At 48.9% G+C, this 6,209-nt stretch overlaps 1 protein-coding gene across 4 annotated transcripts in view; it reads left to right on the top strand.

The window, feature by feature from the left end:
* TTC7A (tetratricopeptide repeat domain 7A) overlaps nucleotides 1-6,209 on the top strand; it is a 106,927-nt gene that overhangs the window by 600 nt on the left and 100,118 nt on the right. The window lies entirely within an intron of this gene.

The following is a 6,209-nucleotide window of genomic DNA, read 5'->3' as shown; positions in this document are numbered from 1 at the left end:
CCCCGACTGCCCCCCGCCTCGCCGGCCGTCTTTGGTATTACTCTTCCTGTCGTACTAGTCTTAGGGGTGCCCCGGCAGTTAGAACGGCTTTCCTGCCCCAGGAGAAAACCCGTGCAGGTTGGGTGCTTTGGGGAAAGGGGGAATCGTCTTTTGCTCTCTGCCCCTTAGGATCATGTGGGCAACTCCATCTATTGTGAAATGGTGGTATGGGCACGTGTCAGATTAGGGCTTGGGCTGGACTCTTGCACCACCTTTGAGCTCCCATCAGGTGAACACTGTGTGTCTCCCCATGCCTTCCCCCAAGTCAAGTTGACAGCGGGAGCTCTGTCCACAACAGACCTACTTGGAGGGGTTGATGATCACGGGGGTGGGGTGGTGAAGTGTGAAAGAGGCCCGGTAAGCCTCAGTTTCCCCCTTTGTGGCCGGGCTCGGGACCCTTCTAGCCCTGGCAGCTCGTGGCTTGAGCAGCAGGGCTGGTTTGGCTGGGCTGGGCTCCTGGGTGGGAAAGTACCCTGATGTGGCAGTGGGGGAAACCCCGCCCCCTTCTCCAACCTCAAATCCTGCCCCTGGTGCCTTCAGCTCAGCCTGGAGAGCCCTCTCCGAGCCCTATCTTTGAGCGCTTCCGAGCCCTGTGGAAGGAAGTAAATACACCCAGTTATACAGAGTTTTAAACACTGCCTGTGGAAGGCTCTGTGGAGGAGAAGGAATGAAAATAATAGTAATAGCTAACACTTACCTAGCACTCACTGTGCCAGACACTGTCCTAAGCACTTTAATGGACTCATTAATTCCTCCCAACAACCCCAAGAAACAGGTACTCTTGTTTGCCCCACTTACAGATAAGGATACTGAGGCACGGGGAAGTTACGTAACTTGATCATCCCGTTGATAAGTGGTGGAATCAGGATTTAAACCCAGATTTCTCAGCACATCCTTGTAATCGCTTGTAGTCTTACCTCTCAAAGATGTGTAGCACCAAATCCCAGCCTGAAGAGTTGCCAAAATGGACAGGGAGGCAGGGAGGTGACCAGAGGGCAATTGCGCATTAGATGGTGGGGCTCAGGAAGCAGCAGAATGTGTACTGACCTCTGACAGTGGAAAGAGCAGAATGTGTCTGTCCAATGAGGGGGAAGGATAGAAGGACACCGAGGGGGCGAGGTGGCAGGGACGGCCAGTCAGGTTGAACCTTTGAGGTAGTTCTAAGTGTGGCAGTGGCCAGAGCTGGTACATATATGGGAGAAGCTGGTGAGCCCCCCCTTTTAGGGCAGAATAGATAAATTACAGGTTCCCCTCTATCCCCTGTGTGGGTTGGTTTGGGGTAAGTCTGGTGAGGGTGGGAAATGGAAAGTGACCCACACAGAAGGCATTGGGGTCTTCTCAGAGGTATGGGAATCTGAGTCAGGTTGGCACTGCGGAGAAACACACTGGGACCAAGACAGGAACCAGGCCTCCTTCGGTCCATCCTGGGCTGTGTTTCCTAAGCTATTCTCTAGCGGTCTCAAGACATTGAATGTTTATTCATTGGTATCCCAGAAAGAAAGAGTTTAGAGAGCGACACAAGTTAAGAAATTAGACCTAATCGATTAAATATCGTTAAACAGACGTTTAAACTGCAGGACTTATAAGGGCCTTTGATATGCTCACCTGCATGTGATGTTAAAGCCAAGGTTAGAGTATAAATACCGCATTTCTCAAACTTCCCTTACTATATTCTGTGAAGCATTATTTGGAAACACTGGTATGACAGTTTATAAATGGTATGGTATAAAGTGCTTTCTTTATTTTTTCCTTTTTTTTTTTTTTTGTTAATCCTCACTCGAGGATATTTTCCCCATCAATTTTTAGACAGAGTGGAAGGGAGAGGGAGAGACAGAGAGAGATAGAAACTTCGATGTAAGAGAGGCACATCAATTGGTTGTCTCCCGCACGCACCCAGACCAGGGCCAGGGATCGCGCCCGCAACTGAGATAAGTACCCTTGACTGGAATTGAACCTGGGACCCTTCAGTTCACGGGCTGATGCCCTATCCAGTGAGCCAAACCAGCTAGGGCTCTATAATTTCTGTGGGGAGGACAGGAATTATTGTCCCCATTATATTTTTGTTTTAAATAATTTATTTCAGAGAGGAAGGGAGAGAGAGAGAGAAACATAAATAAGAGAGAATCTTTGATCAGCTGCCTCCTGCATGCCCCCTACCAGGGATCAAGTCCAAAACCCAGGCATGTGCCCTGACCGGGAATCGAACATAGGTCGACGCTCAACCACTGAGCCACACCAGCAGGGCTATTGTCCCCATTTTAAACACAGGGACACCAAGACTCAGAGAAGTCACATGATGTGTATGTGGCAGAGCCTGTCCCCAAGCCTGAGCCCCTGCAACCAAGTCTGCTAGGAACAGAGTGGGGCATATGGAGCCTGGCCTGGCTTCCCTGTGGGAACTGACCAGCACGAGGGAGATTGAAGGATGGTGGGAGGTCTCTCCTGTCAATTTTGGGGTCAGTGATTTTTTCCCCACTGTTAAATCCAGATACACTATCCCCAAATGCACGCATGCACATGAGCAAGGAAAACAGTGACTCCCAAAGCCCATGCATGGAGCTTTTTTTTTTGGATTGTCTGCTATCTTGGTTCTCTCCATGGGGGTTCTTCTTTTTTTTTTTCCCCCCTATAAAAGCCCTTTTTCTTTCTTTCTTTCTTTCTTTCTTTCTTTCTTTCTTTCTTTCTTTCTTTCTTTCTTTCTTTCTTCCTTTCTTTCTTTTCTTTCTTTCTTTCTTTCTTTCTTTCTTTCTTTCTTTCTTTCTCTCTCTCTCTCTCTCTCTCTCTCTCTCTCTCTCTCTCTCTCTTTCTTTCTTTGTTAAAATTGTCTAGGGTTCCATTGGGTTCTTGATCACTTGAGGGACTGAGAGGCTGTTTTCTGCCGGGTGGTGTTGTTGGAACTGACCCCCCGCAACTCAGGAGGGAGTTCCTTAAAGTCCCACCTGGCCTGTTGGACTCTTCTAGTCCGTGACTGGAAGCTTTAACAGTTATATAACTTGGGAGAGGGGAAGAAGGTACTGAGGGGGAGCCAACCCTCAGTTGAAACCCATTTTCCAGACTGAGGCCCTGAGGCCCTGCCGCATCTGTGGGGTTTCCCTCAGAAGCTAGAAATCCCAAAGCATGGATTTCACTGCAGGGAGTCGGAGGGGAGGGCCCCGCTGAGGGGGCTTCTTGCTGGTCTGGTGGGAGTGAAGAACTAGGAGAAGCCCCCTCAGAAGGGCCCCTACCCCCTTTTCCCGTCTGGGGAGGCCGCTCCCCGCCACCCACCCAGGGGGAAGGTGGTTGCTCCTTTTTGCACACTTACTTTCAAACTCACATCCGGTTTAGATTCAGGATGGAGCAGGGGAACCCCGGAGTACAGCTCTCTGTGGTGGGGTTTGTTCGCGTGAAAACAAAGAGCCTATCCAAGTGGTTAAAGAGTGTTTCTTCAGATGAAGTGAGAAGGGGTGTTGGAGGCAGGTGGCCTCTTACTGGTTTCAGCCTCTTCCTTCTCTGTCAACGCTTGGAAGGCCCCCACCCTCTGCAGCCCTGTGAGGTGAGCAGCTGTGGAGACCGACACGTCCCCATGTGACCTGGTGAGGAGGGGCCTGGTCTGGACGCCAGGCTTGCTGGCTGCACCCAGGTTTCCAGACAGAGAATTGGCAGGTTGTGGGGAGGGGAACACTGTCCTGCAAATGTGGGTGCGGGGAGGAGGCAGGTGTCCTTGAAGTAGGTCTCTGTGACCTGGCACCCTGGAGAGGCCTGGAGAAGATGGGAGCAGAGAGGAAGCTAGCTGCCAGAGTCCTTCAAAACAAGGTGGGTGGGCAGACAGGGTGGCCACTAGGTGGTGGCCTCATTTGAGTCTCTGTCAGGGGCAGGGGGCTGGGCTGGGCTGGGCTGGGCTGCCAGAATCAGCACCCAGGCTCCCAGAGTCTCATTCTGTCAAGAAGGGGGTGCCCCCAGCAGGGGAGAAGCTGGACCCCTTACCCACACCGTGTAGGGAGTAGATTTTGGACAGTACGATGATAAAAAGCGATTTGTTCTACCTTCAGAGAAGGACAGGGAAACCTCTATGCACCTGGATTCTCGTCTAACAACTGAAAATCAAGAACTTTTAATTTTAAAATATCCTTCAGTTCCATAGACTGGCCAGTTGAGAATAATAGGATGGAAAGAAAAGCGGCAGGGAGGAGGAAGAGAGATTGGTGCAGGGAGAAGTGAGCAAGAAAGAAAAGAAAGTAAATTCCCAACACCTATTGAGTGTCTGCTAAACAAAACAGAATGAGTGGGGGTGAAGAGGAGGGAAAATGGCTCCAGAGAAGGACCTGAAGTGTTAATTTATAAAATAGTCTGAAACTCCTAATTCTTATGCCTGCCCTTGGAATTAATCCTTTTTTCTTTTTTAATGATTTTATTGATTTAAGAGAGAGAGAAAGGGAGAGGGAGAGAGAGAAACATTGATCAGTTTGCCTCCAGCACGCACCCAATCGGGGATCGACTTGACCACATGGGTACGTGCCTGACAAGTAATGGAACCGGTAACCTTTCGGTGCACGAGATGATGCTCCAACCAACTGAGCCACCGGCCAGGGCACTATTAGTTTTTAACCTTAGACTGTTCTTTATTTCTAAAGTATCTGAAGCTTTGCTCTGCATGGGATGCAAGAGAGACAGATTATTCTTTGGCTGTGCTATTTTATTGTTATGGGCTGTGGCCGTAATACTATTGCTTATTTTTATTTTCATTTATAAAATGGGAATAATATCTACCTTTTAGGGCCGTGCTGATTAAATAATACTTTATAATAAAATACCTGGCACTCAGTAAGGCCTCAACAAATATTAGTCTCCCTTACTCATTAAAAGGTGAAGGGATTAGCTAAAGAACATATATGCAGAGCCCATGCACACAGATGATAGTGATGCGAGGGCCAAGGAGGGGGAGCCGGGGGCTGGGTGGAGGGGGTGGGGAAGAAATGTGGGCCATCTGCAATAGTGTCAACCATAGAACATGTACATTTTTTTAAAAAGTGCTCTTGTGGTTTAGAGCAGTGCTTCTCAAATGATCTGCGAGGACCAGTTTAATGATTTTAAATTCCCAATCTGATGTGCTCTGATACTTTCATAAGATACACAAACGTTTACCCTCCAATTTTTTTATTATTCGATTCAACAGATTCAAAATCATTCTGTCACGTTATTGTCAACCTTTGTTGAACGTGTACTCTAAGTTTCTGCACTTACCTCCAGGGACTGGGTCAAACACTCACAGACCTACCGGTTCTAGTTCGGGGACCACACTTTGAGCAACAAGTGTTAGAGGACACTCCCAGAATTTTGAGGAGCGGTGCGTGCCCTGGGGAGTATTTCAAGATTGAGGGTTGCCTGGAAGGAAGCTGGTTTCTCCAGGCCTGAAAGGAACCGAGCCAGTGAACCGTGGAGAGCTCTGGGCTGGGCAGTTGGGTGGCAGAGGCGGGGCCAGGTGGCTGGATGGCTCTGCTGCTGCGGAGGTGGGGAGCTGGCTGTTGTAGAGCAGAGCGCTGTGCACTCCCAGGAGGGCGGGGACCAGCCCAGGAGGCGGAGCCCGGGGAGAGGCTGGTCCCTGCGAGGAACAGGTTCCTAACCCCACCCCTGGTTTTACAAAGGCAAAACAGGTGAGGGAGAGCAGTTTGCCTAGAGGTGCACCTTTCAGGCACCCGCTGCTAAGCATCCCACCACTCCTTCTGGCCAAGATTTGGAAATGACGCTCTAACCACTGAACAACTAACTGGCTAGGGCTGGATTCTGCTTTCTTATCAATTTATTTTGGAATTCATTCCTCCGTAATAGCACATACTGAGCTTCCTCGTTCCTTTTTATAGCAGCGTGGTGTCCCTTTTTATGGATGTACCATGCTTTAATCAGCCTCCTGTTGGTGGACACACAGGTTTCCTCTAATTTCCTGCTATTACAAATAATGCTGCAGGAATGACCTTATATGCAGGTTACTTTACACATTTGCAAGGACATCTGTAGAAGCAGAATTGCTGAGTCAGTGGCAATGTACAAAAATAATTTTGATATATGTTGCTAAATTGCCCTTTATAGAGATCCTACCAACTTCTATTCTATCAGTGATGGATGATAGTTTCAACCAGGTACTTGTCTGGCCATTCCTCCCAATTCTTAATTTTGAGAAATCAGGAGGTCGGGAT

This window comes from Myotis lucifugus, unplaced genomic scaffold (genome assembly GCF_000147115.1).
Source record: "Myotis lucifugus unplaced genomic scaffold, Myoluc2.0 scaffold_6, whole genome shotgun sequence".
Classification (NCBI taxonomy): Eukaryota; Metazoa; Chordata; class Mammalia; order Chiroptera; family Vespertilionidae; genus Myotis; species Myotis lucifugus.
The sequence above is the reverse complement of the archived record's forward strand: the minus strand, read 5'-3'. Positions and strand labels throughout refer to the sequence as shown.